We start from the raw sequence: 21,069 nt of genomic DNA on the forward strand, positions 1-21,069 counted from the left end.
TGATATTCTATCCAGAACGTTCTGTTGCCCAAGCTAGATTTTCATACACAGTATTAAAGTTTTAGCTCTTGAAATAACTGTGGAACTCCAAGATACAATCACACAAATGTATTTAATATGTCTTTAATTTCCCTCAATAAGCAGATTACTGCACTTTTGAAAAGCTGAAATGCAGCAGTAAAACAATTATTCCCCTAAATGAAATTAAACGGATATGAAATATTGGTTTTGTTTTTATTTAACTTTTAATCAAAATGTACAGTATTAAATTTTCAAGATGTTAAAAATCAAACGAAGTAATACTGATGATAAATGTTGTACCATTTATGATCCATTTTGGTCTGGAAACATTTAGAAAATCTGACACATATTTAAATAACTGTATTAATACAATATCTTCTCTTATATTAATAGGTATATAATAATAAGTAATGTCACAGTCATTTCCATTGCCATAAGTCTTTTCTATCACAATAAACAAAGTGTGACTATTGTGGAAATGACATCAAAAAATCTTTTGGTATGTTAGCATGCTAATATCTGTTTAGCATTAACATTAAATGTACACAAAATGCACCAAAAAAAAATATGCTGTTCCTTATTTTTTGTACATGTAAATGAAATACAACCTGTTTGGAAACCAGGAAACATAAAAAAAAACACAAAAAAGTTACCTCGATTTCTTCCAATTTCAGTTTCCTCCGTGGTGCTAACTCCTCCAGCCATGTGCTCTCCTGTCACATGACTGTTGCTGTGGTCATCAAGCATACAAAACTCTAAAAATGAAAACAGGACAGGTGTTCTTTCTATGAAAATGACATAAAATACTAACATATGTTACAACACACGATACATTTAAAAAATTGTATTTAAAGTAAACATCAGATCAATAACACATTTAAAATTAAGCAGAGTTGAATGTCAGAAAATACAGCAAAAACCTCACATGAAAGGCCACTTTTAATGTAATAAAAATGACTGATCTATCAAATAATTTTGCATGTTCCTTTTGGTTTCAAGTAAGCGTGACAAAATAATCTTAAATAATCTTCTGTACTTCATTTTCATTTTGAAAAGTGCTGTGACAAGCATCCTCTTATAACAGGGCAAAAATAATGTTTTGATCAATGGAAACTGAATACTGAATAAACAAACAAACAAAAATAATATACATTTATAAATCACAGATAAGAATAAGAAGAATACCATTACATAATATCCCACTGTAAACAGCGTGGTATAAATCAGAGTAGATGGCACAGTAATACGCGAGGTGCTGTAGGAAGTGAGCTGTTTGTACTGCATGACAATGTGTACTTTTCAGGCCTCTGCGGGCTCGAGCCGCGTGTATATAATGGCCAAGCTGTACAGTAGCTGACCACTCGGTGACGGATGCCAGCTGACAGGTGGGACCACAACACCTCTTCTAAATGTTAATGCCCAGAGCCAGAGCCTCATTTCTCATGCCTGTTAGACACTGCAGCTACTAGAAAATAATGCAAATACCTCAGCTAAATTTAAAATGACACTGAGATAATAATGCAAATGGTTACCTTGTGGTTCCTGTGAAAATATAGACAACCTTTGACTGCCCTTACTTGATCATCACAGCCGCTTTTGACAGTGGCAAACTTCTCCACTTGCAGTGTTTTAAGCACCTTATTAGTTTAAAGCCCAAGGCACCAATCAGTCACTGCAACTGACTTCTCCGAGTTTATTCTGCTACGAGCTTTGCAGACTGAAAACATCTTTGCAAACACTCTCTGAGCACCGAGTCATCCTGTCTTCTGTTCCCTCCAGCAAGCAGTCTCACTTGGCGAGATTTACAACCCCAGGCAGGGCTGGCGGATAGGGACCTACGCAGGCGAGTGTACGCGTAGTGTTGTGCTATCTTTCCTGGTTTTTTCATCAGCAGCAGCAGGTGTGCCATTTAAAAAACGGGGTCAAGTTGTTCCCCGGCACTTGATTCAAGGGGTGAGGATGAGGCAGGGCTCAATGAGCACAAGTATCCCTGTCAGCTGACATTCACGAGGCCCTCGGCTGCCATCGTGCCCTCCAGATGACTCCATTGATTTATATTGGACCTCTGTGGTCGGAGTGGTTTTACTGGTGTGGTTGCCGCAGTGCCCTTTTCAGTAAAGCTTACGTCAAACGTGTAGCACACGGTAAATTGCTTTGCCAATCCGTTTAAATATTAGGAGGAGGAATGAAGGAGGGATCAAAAACAACTCAAAAGTGACTCAAAAGACCTTTTTACATGGGCCGAGGCAGACTGCATCTCGCTCTCATTGCTCGGAGGGAGTCGCCAAGCTGCATGTGTTTTCTCACCAGCTTTAAATAAACAAGCCCAGCTCCAGATTTAATGAACAGGAAAAGCAGGCTGATGAGAGAAATCAATTTATTTAAGGACTGATGCCACATGATAAACAGTAAGCTCTCGGCGTTACTTAGGGCACATTTTTGGAAGTGCAAATGACTTCATGGTTGCCAAGAAATACATAGCAACACATTTATAATAGCCAGTGAATTTGACAGTGTAAATGTAATTTGAAGAAATGATTTTAGCGATGCTACTCTAACCCAGCTGTTTCCTAGAAGCTGAGATAATTTGGGAGATTACAGCTCGTGGCTGTTTGTTCGGTCCTATAGCCAAATCAAGGCGAATCCCCCTCATGCAACATTTGCATGATGGCCACAGAATTACACAGGTCAACATTAATACACAACCGCCCAGCCCAGATAAAAAACTGCTATCTCCATGATCTGTTGACTCTGTGAGCGAGCGAGTTAGGTAAATGTTAAAATGTCTAAGACCGGAGCAGTTAGAGTGCAAACATGTCACAACAGCTGTGAACACAGCATGGTTTTTAGATGAGCTGATCTTTGTGTAAGAGTTGAAATACAAGTCGCGCTGGGTGAGCAACAGCAGCGAATCCCTGAATCTTTAAAGCCTTTGTTTGGGACCTCAGATGGGAGCTACTGTAAAACTGTATGTTGATGTGAAACAAAGGTTCTCTGTGTGTAAATGTGTGTGTTTGTTATAGAGCCAGACCAATAAATCCGTCAGGCTGACACATCGGCTGATATTAGCACATATGCAAAGAGTATATAGATAAAAAATTAAAAAAAAAATGTTGGGGAGTAACCAGTTACATGTAATTAAATTACAAAATAGTTGTAATCAGTTACAGTTACTGAGAAAAATAATCTAATTAAATTACAGTCACTAATCAAAATGTTGGTGATCACAAAGGGTTTAAAGCCAAACATATTATTTCCGATAAAAACATGCCATCTCAAAACACCTAAAAAAAATCCGTAGGAATGGCCCAAGGAACTTGAAGATCTCAAGGTGTGAACCTGGCCCCCAAATTCCCCAGATCCAAATTTAATCAAGCATCCATGGGATATGCTGGTACCCCACCTCACAACACATGGGACTCAAAGGATTCACTGCCAATTCCCTGGTGCCAGACACCACAGGAGACTCCGCAGAGGTCTTGTGTCCATGCCTCGACAGGTCAGAGACAAGTCCAATCCACAAAAGCCTCAATGTGGATCGGGGGTACCTCTGGGGTACTGGCAAGACTCACGGATGCTCGATCAGATTGGGATCTGGGGAATTTGGAGGCCTGGTCCTAAACAAAGCATATGGCAGATTGACTGTGTGAGACTTTTTACTATCTATCAGCTCTCAAAGACGAGTGAGTTAGTTATAATGGGAAAGATAATAAATAACTTCCTGTAAACATATTTATTGTCAGTTAAATGTCGAGTTAAAAGGAGCTCGTCTTTCACCAACATGGAGTGCTCAGGCAGAGGAGTCTTTTACACCACATTAGGGAAAAGAGAAATGTGCAAGAACAACACAACCAATGTCACTGATGATTTTTCAGGGGTCGAGAAGGAGGCGATATTATAAAGAAGACAAAAAAAACATAATTCCACGACAGTAAGCAGGACTGGCTTTCAGATCAGAGGTTGCAAAACATTACAGCCTCAACGCTTTTTATCATCTCCAGCGAGGGGGCAGCCGGGTCGGAAGGATAAATGAGGAGGTGCACTCCACTTTGGTGTCAGGTGGGTTTCAGGTTCCTGCTCCCCAAAATGTTTTTAGTGTTGACTTTCACCTTGTAGCCTGCCTCCAGCTCTCCTGGGCCTACTTATCATGTACAACAAGAATGATGGATGACCTGAGGGAGTGATCATCAGCTTCCAGAGCTGATGCAGCAGCCGGCTCATAATTCTTTGACTGTGTAGAGATTAAATTAAACTGGAGACCAGTCAGAGTACGGACGGCTATTACTTTTCCTGATCTTTTTCGGAGAGTCACTGAGACAATGTAGAAACAGGTGCACGATTTGTTTGTCACTCATGTTTGTCTATGTAAATATGTGTCCGTTTGGCGTGCCATTTACTTTTTCCCCCTCAGTAACATGGAAAGTGTAAAGGCTTCGTTAATGTTTAAACTTTCACGTGTAATCATTTATTCAAATCTTTAAACAGTCATGTATTAGTCCTTTTCATTTTAAAGTTAAAAACAGATAACCCAATCTGTGTTTTGTGTGCTTTACGCACTACAAGATAACATACCTGATTTACATGCAAGATGAGCCGAGGACCATCACTGAACGGGAATGTTTTATAGCAGAGAACATGCATTCAGTGGTTTCTGTAAAACAAGGAAACACAAGGTGTGACAAGAGCCAGAGCTGCAGTGCAAACACAGATGACAGTCATTTGATTTATAGCTAAGCAAATACATTACAGTGGTTAACTCGGAGCTCCAGCTCAGGGGATGAATATGCTGATTTGCTTATTTAAACCAACAGATACTGAGAACAGTCAACAGGCATTTCTCCGCACCTGGGTTTTTATAACTGTGCACTTTATAATCTCAGTACAATATTCTTCTACATCAGTCATGATGGATTTAAAAATTTATATATTTCTGACTTTCCTTTTAAACAACAGAACAAAGAAAGCAGAAAATTAATTTGATGTTCAAGTGAAAGTGTATTTTTAATCATCCCATAGCTCAGCGGTTTACAAGTGGTAGGTTGCTGCCCAAAAGTGGGTCATGGGCCCATTCTGAATGGACTGAATGTAAAAATAACACACTTTATTTTTAAGTACAGTGAATTTCTGGCACAGAGCTTTTATTTTGAAGTGCCGTTTTCTGCTGTAGAGTGAGAGACTAACCTACAGCCACTTGATGAAGACAGCAAACTAGCTAAACGACATGGCCAAACGTAAGTATGACATTGAATGTATCAAACGTTGGGACCTTGAACTAATGACTAAGGAGAAATCTGGACCGCATGGCTGGACCAGTAGGGTACCACTGCTGTAGCTTTCAAGCTTGTACCAAAGCCTGACTCATCTCGTCAAAATTGGTCATCCTCATGCTTTTAACTTAATTGTGTCCATAATAAATTTGACCACTAACTTGATACTGGTGAAAAAGTTCATATGTTTCTTCATAGATTTCTAATGGTTTATAGCACAGAATTTAACTCAAACATTGGAGGAAGATAAAACACGACACAGATGGCATGCAGCAAATGTTCCAGGTCACATTCATATCCCCAAAACTTGGTATACGATCAAGCCAATGTAGTCACCAGGCCTTAAAGGGGAACTACGACCATTTTCAAATGCATACATACTATATGTGTCATTCCTATGGTCTAAATCAGTCCAAAAACATTAGTAAACATTAACAGCTCTTCCAGATCCAAACACTAGAGTGCTAAAACTCAAATTTGTGATGTCAGGGTATACTTCAGGTATAAAGTGTGGAGCTGCTGCACAGACAAAGGATTGGGAAAAATGTTATAGATGACCTAGAATGCACCCCGGGGTACATTTTCTGCTTCACAGCTGAGAACACTAATAATGCTCATTTGATTATTAGAAAAAAAAGAAAGAAGAAAAAAAAAACAATCAGTAGTTTAATCACAAATTTGAGACTTACTTCTGTGGTTTCTGGCTTTCAGAGACAAAATGTCATGTTTACAATACCCACTAAACTTTCCTAGGCCATGGAAATAACATACTGGAATTCTTAATGTCAGTGGTGTCCCCCTTAAAAAGCTTTTCTTGCCATGCACCAAGGGAAATAGCCTTCGTTTCATGCATGTCTTAACTGGACATCACGCAAACTGGTGACATGTACAGGGCAGGCAGGTGGATGGGCTCCTCTGTCAGGCAGGTGGATGTTCAGACAGCCTGTCTGTAGACAGGTCCGTCTATCCTGGAATGTGCCTCTTTGATCCCTGGATTATAGCTCATCTGCTCCTCTGTGATCCAAGAGGCTCCTCAGATCCTATTGATATATTACCTGTATGTCATGATATGCAGATCGTATCAGCTGCATGGATCCTCAGCTAGGATTTGACAATTTGTAATAATATACCAGCTACAAATTTAGCAAAAGTATCCATGTAGAATGATTTTTCTATTCAACCAAAATTGCAAAAAGTTTGTTTTTATAATTGAAAAATATATAGTTTGTACTTTTGTGCAGCAAGTGTTATTTCAATCAATCAATCAATTATATTTAATTATTTGCTGTTAAACACACATAGCAGGTCACATCAAAAGCAAAATGAATAAATAAATAAAATGAAAAAAGAATAAAATAAAAATAAAAAATAGAATAAAATAAAATAAAACAGAATAAAATAAAATAAATTAAAACATCTAAATTGCACCCAGATAAAATAAATTCCTAAAGCTTCATAGAAGTTTAAGGTTTTTTGAAAACGAAATGAAATAACAAAAACAATATAGCAATTTTCATACTCTTAAAACAGTAAAACAATAAAGCAAACAGGTACCTGCACAACAGAATGACTAATATCCAACAATACTGAAGCTTCAAATTGTTGTGGGACCACTTTGATCAAACAGAAATAACCATCCAACTAATTGCCAGCATCAAACCATTACAGCTATTTTACAAGTACCACTTACACCAGTATCGCTACAGTAAAGTGAACGTCCTGTGACAAAGTTGAGCAATAAGTAATGCTTTTTTATGAGGCACATTCCTCTGGAAAAGGAATGCCAACTGAGTGACCTCAAAAAGAAGAGCTGCGCTGGCTGTGGGCTGAACCGTGCACTGGAGTAACCCATCGGCTCTTAAATCCCCTCCATCCATTGGCTCGACTTCACTGGCCCCTCCTATGAGAACATGCTGTCATAACTGTTCTCTTTATCTCATTTCGATGTAGTGACGATGACCCTGTTGATCAACAGAGAGGAGTGTGCTGATAATGTACTGTAGAACGAAGCCATAATAACTCTGGCCAGACCAATAAGAGCTCTATTATGATAAAGATTAGATGGAAAAAAGTGGGTATGTTAAGACAAGGGTGTCTAAACATGTAGTGAGATATGATAATCAGTTTCCTTGTGGCTGAACTGCACCTTGCATTCTACATGTGGGAAAACATGCCATCTATTTTACATCAAACAGCCTACGGTGCACAGGATCTGACTAACAGAGCTCCTTCACATGAATTTCAGACAGCTTTTGGTCTCCACCGCCTCTGACGAAACGGCTTTGCATTCCTGGAGAGGGTGCGTCAGATAAGGAAACAGTATGGAAGCACATTTCTGTGCAGTCACTGAGTCAAGGGACTCTCCTCCACTCATACAGCACACGTGTAAATGAGTGTTTTCATTCATTTGTAGCCTAAAACTGCTGTTAAATTGTCAATAACAGATTATTTATTCAGCAACGGTAAGTTGTCACTGTTTAGCTGTTGCAGGCTGCCATGCACAGATCTTTCACTTTGCCCGGAATTCACTAAAACATTACACAAAAGGGTAAACACGGCACCATTTTAAGAGTTTACTGAGTAATTATTTTCACTGCTATCATGTCTAATGTCACTCAGTAGGAATACATGTTGATCTAGGAAGTCAATAAATTGACTTTCCCGCTGAGTAACTCACAGCTTTCTCCACATTCGGTGCCAACACAGGTCGTGTTTTCCTTTTAGTATATTTAACATGTCATCAAACGGGCAGAGCCATTCATCTCCTGTGTGAGGTAAGCCACTCGAAGACAATAATTCACAATGTGATGTTATTGTAGGGAGAGTTATAAACATGTAATGCAAGACAAAAAGGATTCCTTGTAAAGATTACAAATTATGCCACAATAACAGGTTTGTTTAGATTTATTTATAAAAAAACAAAACAAAAACAAATGACGAAATAAATGTTTTCCCCCCCGAGCTGAACCAATGAACCGACAGAGAGTTCAGTAAATGAAATATCCTTCACCACCAACACAGAGTGTACCTTCCTCGACCTCACCGCAGCTCTTAGACAATAATTACAGCCTTTTCATGTTTCATGTGTTTTACATTTCCTCTTTCGGATGACAGTGCAATGAAGCATTCCTCCACAAGTCCCACAAAGTTTATCCAAGTGTGGTTTGGAGGCTAAACCTATTATCTGAGTATCTGCTGATCAGACAATAGAAAAACTACGAGAGCTTGCCACACAGAGAAAGGCAGCACATGTGCGACAAACACATACTGTGATTTCATAGTTATTGTAGGAGAATAAACACAGACAATGGTAAGACAAACATTTGCCAGTCTCAGCTGATAGGCTGCTGATTCACTGTGAGTCTCGTGACTCAGTCGGTCATGTATGCCGGTTTATGCCTTTGCACCGTAACGTCAACAGAATCGGCCTTTGATCCAGCCATGGCCTCGGCTCAGACTCACAGTCTGACCCAGCGTTTAGTTACAAAGTGAGTGTGCTGAGGATATACTGTGGCTTCCTTTGTGGCAACACTCTCATTTGGCTCCATGTTTAAGGGAAAATATAAAATTGACCCTGTATTTTTACTCGGCACGCATTTAATCCGCTGGCAGTTTCCTGCCGCAAATCCTTCCTGTCACACATCACACATCATGTTGAAAAAATAGCTAATTTCCCCATAGGGCAGTCCTTGCATTTACACTGTATGTGACTCAATAGACATACTATTACACATACACTATAATTAAACCTGTGTTATGAATGTACCCACCCTTCCACATACCATTGTCTGTGCAGTAAGTGGGTGCAATTAGATCCCTCACCTGTCAACTTTGATTATCGGGGAAAGCCCCGCTCATGGAAGAGATTCTTCATTTTTTTAATCTTATCTGAATTTTTTGTCAATAGATAGAAATTTTTTTTTTTTTTCAAAAGCATTCAAACAAGGGGGTTGGCTGTTTTTCCTCTTTCTCTATACTGAACTGAAAAAAAACCCTGATGAAATTAGTTTGGAAGTAATGTCTTTTAGTAAATGTATATGCAAACGTGTGCAATATAACAAAATAAGTAAATAAAAATACATTATTTTCCAGTGTGAGTTGGAACATATGCACACATTATTACACACACAGCCAGTTATCAAATGTTCAGCATTTTCCTTTCTGATATTCATCCTCCAGACAGTAGTGCAGCAGGCAGAGGGCCAACAATCTCAGACACAGACAGTATTAGGCTGCTGTCTGAGCTAATACTCAGATGATACATCCTCCAGACCACGAGTGATTCATTACGGGACTGTCTCACAGACCCTTTAGTGTATGGAGCACCTTTTTACATAACCAAGGCACATAATTAACCAGACCAGAAGATGCTTTCTTTTTATAGCGCAAAGGCCTCCTGCTTATCAAGGAAACTTCTTTTCCAGAAACCAGTCTTTAATGTGGAGCACAATAAATATAAATGACACAAAGTGATTATCCCTGACTTCTAGGTACTGTTATAGTGACTGACACTGATAGAAGAAACCTGGCCAGATGTCAGCGCACAATATCTGAAGGAACATTTGCTGCAGAATCGAATCAGCATAGAAAAGGCCGTGAAACTGTATGTGTTCAGCGGTTAAAAAAAAAAGGAGGAGGAAAACAGAAATTGGCAGAATCATTGAGAATTTAAGGTATTTTTTAAAAACATAAAGGTGATATCACTATGTCATTTGAAAAAATTAAGGGAATGCTTTGATGCTGGGGGAAAATATAAAAACAAGTATGACGAGTCAGTTAGAGCTTAGATTCTCTGCCCGAACCAACCCGGACCTGACCCGACCCGTCAGGCTCCTCATAATAGACCTAGGTTATGGAACCAACTTGTTATCACACCTGGGCGGGGGGGGGGCCTTGACGGCGCCACTGGCCGCGCACGCATCACACTTGACCTGCTGTGCATAGGCCTAACCAGCGAAATGAGGCCTTCGGATGTCAAGAAAAAATAGCCCCAGGAGAGTTTAAATTGGCCCAATCTCAAGGGAAGTCCGAGGTTTGGGACATCTTTAAATTAGTTGTCGACGGTGACAACGTGCGTGTCGGCTTCGTTGAGTGTACCAAGTGCAGCATGATGCTGGTATATGGCAGCAAAAAGATGGGGACCTCGACCCTTAAGAGGCACATGACGAAGGCTTGCCATGGCAAAAAAGACGAGAGTCAGCCTTCAATGTCCACATTCGTATCCCAACAACTCTAGTTCAAAACATCAGTTGTAACGGCCCAGTACTTAAAAAAAAAAAATTCAGGTTTAAACTGGGCTTGGGCTCATAATTACAGTTAAAGGAACGGGCCAGGCCGGGCTTGGACAGATCGTGCACGGGCTCTGGTGGGGTCGGGCTGGATTTTTGGGCCCGATCTAAGCTCTAAAGTCTGTGTGTTATACTATGCAGGTACTCTTTACGGCACAACTGCACCTAATTGTGCTAATTATTAGGCTTTTGATGCAAATTTAACTGCCTGTCAAAACTGAGTATGGTCACGAGCATATTTCATGATTGGGGTCAAAAGTCAGACACAACTTATACCGTTCTGCTGCTTTGTCGTGTTCTTTTTTTTCAGGGGGAAATCTCTCAGCCTGACCTTAAAACACATCTACTTCCCATTTTCCCCCCTCACACCCAATGCACCCTCCCACTCATTTGACCTCTGACAACTGGGGCCCCTGTGCCACAGCCTATTGATTCCTTGGCATTGAACTTGAATCTAGGGGCCACAGAGACTACAATCAAAGAGGCATTGTCTCTCTCTAAGACAGACTGCAGACCAAACAATACTTGTTCACTTTCCTTCATTTCTCCATTCATAGAATGAGCCACTTATCCTCAGCTGTCCTGGACTTTTTGACCATTCAGTTCATGTGGAATGCATGCATTTCCTGTGTATAGAAGATGTCCTATTTACCCTGACGGATCACCGGATGATAACAATCTTCATACGCCCCTTGGCGTAACCCGACCAGTGTCGGTGGCAGGAAGTCAGAGAGGTCCCTCAAACTACTTACAAAGAATGGAGCAAGAAATCACAGCCTCTTACATCTGTATTTTAGCATAACATCATATTTCACATCCAGAGTCATATATTCTATGTATTTAAAGGTTAACTTTGGTATTTTCTTTTCACTTAGACCTTATTTTCCCATGTTTTTGTGTCCAAGTGATGAATGAAAACAAAGATTTTTTAATTTGGTCCAGTATTGCAAGAGACCGCTGCAGCCAGCAATGGCTTAATCTTTAAAAAAGGTCTATCTCTGTAGGTATCCTTTCCATAATGCTGTCAGACATGTAGAATAATAATCTGAGCCTGTCAGTGGCATTGGGTATAAATTGATGGTGCACAAATGTCCTGAGTGGTTACACTGCAGCCTGTTCACTGCTGTCGGCTTCAGTGGTCTCACTCAACACTGAAGCAGTTTCAGAAGTTGTTGTCTCAGTCACTTAGACACTAAAACACGAGAAAGCAGGGTCCTGGTTGAGAAATACCAGTTACCCTTTAAGTTACCCTTTAATTGGAAAAGAATAGAAATCAACAATGCTGCTATGTATTTGTGCAAGAAGCCACATCGATTAAACTGTCAGCAACACACTGACTGCTTCTAATTACAAGTAGATGTCACTGTCATCACCCCTGGTAGCAATGTGGCATTTACTGTATGTTAAGTAGACATGGCATAATTGCAAACTTAATTTTTCAGCATAATTACCGGAAAAAGGTCTTAATGATTCCACTGGAACGACAGTTTGAAAATATATGTTTACTTTACTTCAAGCTGAAGTGAATTAGAAAAACATTCGCTGACTTCTGCTGGTGTAAACATGAGGCATCTGAGGTCCATTACAATGAAGGAATTAAATAAACAGTAGCCCAAAGAACACTGGTGGATGCATGCTTCATTAAAAAGCAATGTTGTTGTAAGTGGCTAATTAACTTGGGGCACCCTTTTGGTACTGTAAATATACAAATTAATGAATACGCTCCCTGATTGGTGTGAGAGGGCACCCACAAATCACTTTTTATGCAGTGTAGTAAGGTCTTGCACTGAAAACGACTAGGAAAATAACTGAATGTTATACCTTTACCATGAAACTCAAGTGAATCTGTTAATACACCATTCAGACCACAAAGATGTAATTAATCATCTGGATTAATGAATACAAAATACTAGAAACACTTTACAACACAGAGGATTCCCCTTGTAGCAGTTTTTAAAGCTGGGCCAATACTGTTTCATTTTTCTTCTGCTCTAGTTTCACTCCCTTAACCTTACATTTGCTTCCTGTAGAAAATGCAACTTTTTAATGTCTCTAGCAACTGGCCAGTAAGCATCAGAGAAATGATAAGCTGCTCATGACATTTAAAACTCTCACACCACTTGATAAACAAGCCATTGGGGAGCATTAACAATTTTTTTCCATAACCGCTTATCCTGTTGGGGATCGCAAAGGGGGCTGGAGCCTAACCCAGCTGACACTGGGCGAGAGGCGGGGTACACCCTTGACAGGTCACCAGACTATCGCAGGCCTTACACATAGAGACAGACAACTATTCACACTCACATTCACACCTACGGGCAATTTAGAGTCCCCAGTTAACCTGCATGTCTTTGGATTGTGGGAGGAAGCCAGAGTACCTGGAGAAAACCCACGCTGACATGGGGAAAACATGCAAACTTAGTCCCTTTTTGACCATGGATTCATCACCCACCTTAAATCATACCATCTCCATGGGATCTAATCATCAAAGACTTTACACATTTTTCAACTTATGTCCACATGTCAATAAAAACGAGTCTCTCCTGATTGAAATGTGTTTGGCTCCGAACCACCAGTGCTTCTGACTAATCAGCATCCTGTGAAGAGCTACTGGCAGCGACAGCCATGGTTTAGGTGTGTGTGGCGAGGCACAAAGAGATGACTTTCCATTCAAAACAACAATGGTGGCTCCTAAAGACTATAGCACAGAAGCATCAGTTATATTAAAAGAAGACAGTATTTCTTAACTTAAAGACTGGCACTGAAGGCTTTTCTTGAGGGAAAAAAAGTTTTCACTGTTTTTCCGACTGGACCGTGATAGACCGTGATAGACGGATGGTTCATCCAATAACCTGCCAAGTATCTTTTTTTTAAAGTGCCCTTACCCTCTTCCAAACAGTTTCCAATGACAGCTCCTCATATGGTTCTGTGTGACAAACATTCTGGCACGTCAGGTTTCCGACCCACCCAACATTGCCAATTGTGTTTCTTGGAAAGTCAACCAATCCAGGGTCTTTGCAATGTTGGGAGAGAACTTTGCCTTGCATGTGCCAATCATGCATCCTCTCTCTCACGGTTATGACTCACTTTGCTCAGCTGACATGCAGTGGTACACATGATGGACAAGGTTTTTTTAGTCTCCCTCAGCTTGCCATCAGTGACCACCCACTTCCTGTGCCAATGCAATTAAAACAGGCTGTCTCTCTTCCCAGTGGTAAGCGATTTGAGTTTTTCTCTGCGATTCTCCTCCTAAGAGTGGACCACACCATCAGTGCAGCTGTTGTTGACCAACCACCACCTTACATGAGGCAATAACTTGCTTCCTAAAGAACGGCGCCATCAGCAGGACTCAAGACACATTCTATTTCCCTTACTTCCTGTTGCCCAGAAATCGTAGAGCATGCGCCTGATTATCATGAAACAACTATAGGGATGTGTTTGTCTTGGCAACTGAATCACATTCACAGGCATCAAACATGTATTTCTGCATTCCCTCCTTTGCAACAGGAAATACCATCCTTCCACGCAACAGTGTTCCAGTACTACTGGCTCCTCTCTGGCTCCTATAAACATGACCAGACACTACCTGTCTGTGGAGTGAGTTTAACAATGAAAAGTATGCCTATCTAAGCGATAACAGCGGCTCCACCTGCACACAAGCTGGACTCTGGGAGGAGATCAACAAGATTGTTTCTTTTCCATCACACAGATTTGGCTTCTGCTGGCTGATAATTATTGTCTTTGTGTCCAAGGAGAGTGCGTAATGTTACCTTTGGTTCTCCCTGCAAAAACCACTTACTCTGTTTCTGGGTGTGGATGGTTTTGTTCATGCTTTGTGGTGTCAGGGTCTGCAGTGCGTTTCCTCCCCCAGTTAGCGATGAGACAACCTTGTGTGTTGTCAGTCATCGTAGCGGCTCACTAGCTGGCTCATTACACGGGTCATACCATTTAGAAGGCGTATGAGGCTATGGGTCATGCTTCTTGGTTGGTGCTGAGAATGACTGTAACAAAACATTGTGACAACAAAAGACTTGGTAACTAGGTTGTCAGGGCTTTTCACAGCAACCTGGGACCGCCTAGATGAGGTTTTTAATCTGTGATCCTGCAGTGCCGACAGCAAGCAGCAAGGCCCAGTTCCAATACACCACTTGCCCAGACCACTTAGCCCTCACCCCTTTGTTTTGCACATCATGTCGGGATAGGGTGTCTCAATTCTTGCTGGGATAGAGGGGTAAGGTGAAGTGTAAGGGCTACGCGATCCTTCAGATAGAGATTTGAAGGGCACATTTTAAACCAAGTGATATGAGAAATCACATCACAAAAGAAACCCACAAATGTATTTTCTTTGTTGTATGCCGATGTCTTACATTGTTATTGCTGATTTGTGCATGACAGTGCCACATTTTGACATTTTTCCATGTGACATTCCCCTTCATTTGATGACATATGATGCCCGAAAGTCCAGCAGCGAAGTTGCTGCACTTGTTACTGCTGCTACTATTATCAGTGCAGAATGTTAGGGTAGGAGAACAGGTTGCTAACGTTAGCCTACAGTGCACCACTAGTTGCCTTTTAATGAAGCAGTATTTGTTTTTATTTGATGACTTGTTTGACTGATTTATAGCATGGAACTTAAGCTGTGAACGAATTGCGAGCTTCCTGACAACCACAAAAGGATGCCTGTAGCCCACGCAAAAGAGGTCACCACTAGCGATGGCCAATTTGCAATGTCCGACAATACAAGTCACATTTGTTTACATAAACACCAGCATGCTGATGATGTATCAGAGTCTTAAAGGGTTGTCCTTTTTCACAGGGGAAGTTTTCAACCACCACCCCTTATAACTCTGTTTCATGGGGCAAGGTGGCAAATGAAAACGAGTGAAAGGGGTAAAAATGTGAAATGGGATTGGGCCCAGGTCTGCCATGTTACATCAGCGCCTTCTGTCCCTTGCTGTCATTACATTTTGTGATTATATATCTATGGTTATCATTTTACAAATTGCCTACAAAGAAATTGCCTCTAAACACATAAGGTTAAATATCTGTTGTATGTCAATAGTTAGGATGCCAGATAGACAAAACTCTTGGAAGGCTGAGGTGAAGCCATTATGTCAAAACTCATTCATCATTCACCAGACCTAACAGTATAAACACTCAGACAAAACAGCCCAATTTCCAGGCTCTCAGTAGCATTGATCATATCAAAATGTCATAATAATCTATGATAGAAATAAAGATTAATAGCCTCGTTTATGGGTACTGATTAAACATGAAGAAAAAGGTCAACTCAGGCATACTGAATGTCATGTAGCGTACATGGATAGCATTTTTCCCCCCTAATGTTTCTCTTTACAGTGTGAAACAGGGGAGCGACAGTGATTCATATGTCAACCTTTTGCACAATTCCCTGTCCAAATAGCCAATCAGGATCCATTTAGGCAGCAGTGGCCTGGAACATGAACTGACAGGCCTGGCAGAGGTGTTCTGCGCCACATGTGAGCAATGGAAGTCCTCAGCAGTCCAGGGTTGAAATCCATACTGTGGTTTGCACAGACACTGCTGATTACCACACTGTTAGTGCAGACGTGCAGGACAAGGTTGTCAGGTCTAATCGTCTGATGGACAGAGAGTGAAGTCACCCCAGTAATGAAAAATTCCTAGAGAATTTTACATCTTTCAGCCTTTAATTAATTTGCCACTATTGGTAGTCAGCAATCAGTCTGCAAGAGTGCTTCCTATGTATTGTTATATTTGGACCCTCAAAACTTTAAATTAACTTTTTTTGGCTTTATTCCAGAATGCCAATGTAATATTTCAATATTTGTGTATCTGAAATGGTAATTCACAAGCAACATCCTACCAACAATACAGATAAATGCACAACAACACAAAGCATAACCAAAACACACAAAAAGCTACCTGGCAAACAGCACTGTTATTTTCTTCTTCATTATTTTTATTTATCCTATGTAAACTTCGGTCCTTGGAACGAAGTTCTGCCGCCAGATCACCTTTCAGGAGGCCTGCAATTTCAGTGTCCTGCCTCCACGCTTGGATTAGTTTGCTTTAAACAAACTGGCTCTGGGCTTTGTGAACCTATTCAGACCACAATCATTGTTGAGGGCCCAATCAGACACTTCGAGCCACAAGTCCTTTTACCTCTCTGTTTTTACACTTGTGAGGGTAATGAGACTGTTTTAAATATAACAATAATAACAATATGATGCATAGAGTCGTTTTTGTAATGATTAGGAACAGGTTGTAGTAACGTTGCGAGAAATTGCCCTTTTTTAACTCAAAATTTATTGACTAACCTGACTGCATGTGTTTAAATGAGGCGGTTCTCATGCACTGTTCATATATGCACCACAATTTGTGTATAACCCACATAGTCATGCGCCATTAGTTTGTATATAATCACACGTAATTGGGAAGGCTGCAATCATATGACCAATGTGCTGACAGGATAGAGAGGAAGTAGTCTACATACTGTATGGAGGCAGGTTGGGGTGGTGGATGGGTTACGAAACACAGAACTTTCTGCCAGGAGACCGGTGCTCAGAACTACATGAAACCAAGAAAAGTTTAAGTTATTTTATGGTACACTGTCACCACGTCCCTTTTCCTAAACCTAACCTACAAAAGTTTATGTGAAGTATGTAACATCATTCATGGGGCGCTAATTTGTTAGATATCATATGAACCGTTGTATGTGCATTTTCGTAAGATCCCATACAAAGGATACGTTTAATTATGTCCTGTGTTGCAAATTTCACAACATCCTTTGCACTATAACTGATAAAACTCATAACAGTTACTGCAACTGCCTGATATGGTGTGCTACTGCTGCTCAACAGTGCTAAAAACCAATTCAGACTAAACTCCTACAATAAGGAGCTCAAGAAAATGTAAATCATGCCCTCTGTACAATGTATCCTCAACAATTTCCCATCTAGTGTTTGTTCCTCAGTGCTGACATTACCTGCAGTGTACTAAGTACCAAGGCACCATGTTGGCTAGCGTCACTGCTAAGACTTCCTCTTTTAAAAGCAGGGTTCCAAATGAGCTCCAACATGAAACCCCTTTGTTTACAGAAGTCAACCGACTTGGCAATGCACAGATTCAAAAACAAAAACAACAAAAAAATGTCCCGAGACTCCCCTGTGTTTACTTTGTGAACTTTGCCCAATTTGTCTCAATTTCTCAGCCACGTCACTGAAACTGTATATGTCCTGTCAAAACCAGGCAATATATGACAGATCACCCCGGCTTGATTCATCTAGAATTTGGCATGTTTTGAAGTTGTGTACTCTTTCCATGGCGCCACACTAAACTGCCCAACATTTAATTAATTTCCCTTTATTTACACTTGGACTTTGCTTCTCACTAAAAGACAAAGTACGCCTATGCATAAGTCAGGGTTTTTAATTATCATTGAATACCAATAAAAGGTTCCTGCCAGGAAAACTTGGCCAGTGTTTGGTTTGCTCTGAGTCCAACACAACTACAGTCCCATAAAAACATTATCCATTTACATTCCATTCATTACCACCTCAGGACATCTTTGAGCGCTGCTCCAAATGTTTGGAAAAGCACATTTTCGATTTCAGAGCATTTTTATGCCTTGTGAGAGTTTACTTTATGATGCGTAATCTAGGACCCAGCAAACCTTTAATTTCACACCAATAGTTTTAGAATCAGTTTGAAAATCTTGGATTCCAGTCAGGTGCTTACACTGGGCAAAAGGGGCCTCATCTCATCCAAGGCTTCTCAAGTAATTCTCTGGACTATCCTCCAGGGTCTAAATTGTTTATTAAAAGCCAAAGCATGACTGTTTTCGCAAACTCACCACAATCCATCCATCAACCTATAGCAAGTAACCAAATTAGTCTTCTTCCACTTAGGGACTTAAAGACAGAGTATACTGGGCTTCCTGTATGCTCAGAGGGAATAAAGGTGTTTGGAGAGCCTGCATTTGATATTGCACAGACAATGGTCAGCCCTCCATATGTGACTGAATATTATCTGTCTTTTACTGGGCTTTGTGGGAAGGCTTATGTTTGCCAACACTGAAATTCTGTTTTAAATTCTGGAGGCATTTTGTACTGCAAAATATAGATGAATAGAACAATTTTAATTTGCAAGTTGATGACTGTTAAGAAATAAGATTCTTACATAACTGTGGTATTAAGATGAAAGCTTTAAAATGACAATATGAACTACGTCAATTCCTGATGGCCCATGCCATTACTATTTATTTCTATGGTAACTGAAATTAATATTGTTGTATGCACCAAAAGACTGCACTGTTAGATAGACTGACACCCAAATGTTGCCCTTAAGAAGGTCCCGATGATGTTGCTTTAAAACATAACACAACTGTTCTAAAATGGTACCAAAGAAAATCATTAGCAAAAACGTGACTGTAAAATGACCTCCTTGGAAGTAAAGAATAACTGTTCTGTTCATTTATTTTTTGTAAAATATTTTCATTGCTACACTGCTGAGTACCTTGAATTAAATTTTGTTGCAATTTCCTCCCTCATTCATTGCTTCATGTTTGCTGTTATTTTTGGATCAAATCAACTTTCCTGTATGTTCTTTCTTTTATTGAATTTCTCCAGAAGTATGATTTTTTTCTTGCTCCAACCAATTTTGCTTTAGTGTCTTCTGATCTTCTGCCATTTTTTTTTTTTTTTTTACAATCAAGCCAACTTTGTAACATTATATACTTGAGTGCAACAACAGGTAGCTTAGCACAAGCCAAGCACACATTCAAGCAAACAAATGGACTCCATAGAAACAGTAGAACTTTACTGCTGTAAAATCTCTTTCAGTACAGTAAATGCCTTAACGTCTTACCTTTCAAGAGACTCTGTGCTCTCTAACTCTAACTAACTAATAATTTTTTCAGCTAAGGGAAAAACTAAATCTTAAGTGTCATACTTAATGTGCTCTGTGCAACCAGCCCCAGCACCATAAATGAGCAATATTTGCATTTGTGTAGCAGAGACGCAGTCAGCAGATGTCTAAACGCCAAAACATGCCACCGCTAAACAGTGTGCTTCGAAACAGCCACCCCTATTATTTTCTACGCTGGTGGAGGCTCGGCACACACGCTTGTGGACGCGTCATACATCCAGCTTCACCACCCCTGAGAAAGCACATTTTATCCCCCAATCCTCCTCCTCATTTGTGATGTATAGAGGCTGAATCCAAATGCCCCGGACTTCACTGCATTTGCAGACTTGCAGACTTTGCCGGTACATTGCCGAGAAGTCTGGGAGGGCTTAGGGCTGTCCAAATCCACAATTCATCCAGTCCACAAGGGGCCTATAGTGGACTTCCTGCAGTATTCCACAGAGTCCGCTTGGGGCGCCGACTTCAGCAGACTTCACTGATTTAATTACCCACAATTCATTGCAATACGGAGGTGACTTTGTTGTTTCTTTAATAGCCGACTGAAAAAAACAAAACTTATGTATATGTAAAACAGTTACTGTAGCCTTGTAAAACAATATTTGACTTATGTAGGCCAGAAATAATATCCAACAACATTACGATACAGAAATATGTACTGTAGAAAACAACCCTATACAGAGATTTATAACTTGTTATCTGCAGGGACAGATGAGCAGACAGTATATGACAGCAGTTACAATGATCTCGCCCTCGCAGACGTGATGACGAACTTGTCACGGTGCATACGACTGAAGTCTGCGAGTCCAGAGAGTGGATGTTTGGATTCAGCCAAGGAGAACTGTCACCTCTTGCTGTCACTGTTTCTCGTGACATATCTTTCAGTAAAAGTAGTAATAACTGGAAGTGTTGCAGCGTGATGCTTTCTACTGGTGCTATGGGCGAACATTACGCAAGTCATATGTGTTTCTAGCTCTCTTCTCTAGCAAACAATAGTGTTTGATCTGGCAATTATGTGCCGTTGGTTTATCTCCAAAGGGAGAAGAGAACTACTGAAGCAGAGCAGGTAGAAGGTAAGAGATATTGTAGATAGGAACGGTTGAAAAAAAAATCAAATTAGACATGCTTTTGTTAATCAAACAGCCCATTTCAAAGGTCTTAAATAAGCACCACTAATATTTCATATGCATACAGTAATGTTATCTATCAGATATATTTACAGGGACGTCAATGATGGAACACCCCTCCAATATGTTTTCTTATCAGTGCTCGTAAAGAGATCTCCGCTATGGCCTGACAGTCTAAAGGACAGCAGCAGTGTGAGGACAAAGTCCAAAGCCAGAACTGTATCACGAGAAGTGACTGTGAATATGAAACCAACACTGTTCCTCCTAACACTGCACCATATATGCTGGGTCTTGCATCAGCTTCATGTATATATAATTGATTGCCAAGGCACCGGGGGAGTCACGTTCACCCCCACGTCCAAAACCTGCACAGAATATAATGAATGTTCAGGACTGTCTCATTACTCCAATGTACACACGGAGAGTAACATTGCATCCCAACAT

General features: G+C 40.4%; 1 long non-coding RNA gene across 1 annotated transcript in view; it reads right to left on the reverse strand.

Annotated features, from left to right (window-relative positions):
- The window catches only part of LOC125879392 (uncharacterized), a 43,475-nt gene that overhangs the window by 14,362 nt on the left and 8,044 nt on the right, over window positions 1-21,069 (reverse strand). Inside the window, exons 2-3 of the long non-coding RNA XR_007447862.1 lie at window positions 4,594-4,672; window positions 675-776 (exon numbers count right to left, since the gene is read on the reverse strand). This is a non-coding gene — a long non-coding RNA (uncharacterized LOC125879392). The remainder of the gene's footprint in view (window positions 1-674; window positions 777-4,593; window positions 4,673-21,069) is intronic.

The sequence above is a fragment of the Epinephelus fuscoguttatus genome, linkage group LG19, assembly GCF_011397635.1.
Source record: "Epinephelus fuscoguttatus linkage group LG19, E.fuscoguttatus.final_Chr_v1".
Classification (NCBI taxonomy): Eukaryota; Metazoa; Chordata; class Actinopteri; order Perciformes; family Serranidae; genus Epinephelus; species Epinephelus fuscoguttatus.